This window comes from Herpailurus yagouaroundi, unplaced genomic scaffold (assembly GCF_014898765.1).
Source record: "Herpailurus yagouaroundi ecotype Mexico unplaced genomic scaffold, PumYag 254, whole genome shotgun sequence".
Lineage (NCBI taxonomy): Eukaryota > Metazoa > Chordata > Mammalia > Carnivora > Felidae > Herpailurus > Herpailurus yagouaroundi.
The window spans coordinates 2,281,396-2,281,780 of NW_024412471.1; positions in this window are offsets into that span (position 1 = coordinate 2,281,396).

Genomic DNA, 385 nt, shown 5'->3' on the forward strand with positions numbered 1-385 from the left:
CCCTGTGGGACTTAGTAGCAGGAGACCATAAACAAATATATATCAGGAAGTAATAACTTCTATGAAGAAGTATGAAGCAGTAAGGAAGAGAGGATATTGTGTGTGTGATCCTATAGGGGAAGGGAAATGTTTTGGTGATCCAGGAAGGCTTCTGGAAGGAAGAGACACTTTATCTGAATGCTGAAAATAAGGCAACCAAGCAGGTATGGGGAAGGTAGAGAAGAACATACTGGCAGAGGTAACACCCAAGTGCAAAGGACCTAAAACTATAAATGTCTCGACATATTCGAGGAAGAACAAGGAGGCTAGTGTGGCTGGAGAAGAGCAAGAGAGGTAGAACATGAGGTCTGAGGTGAAGGGAGAGAGTTCATATAAGGCTTTGCAG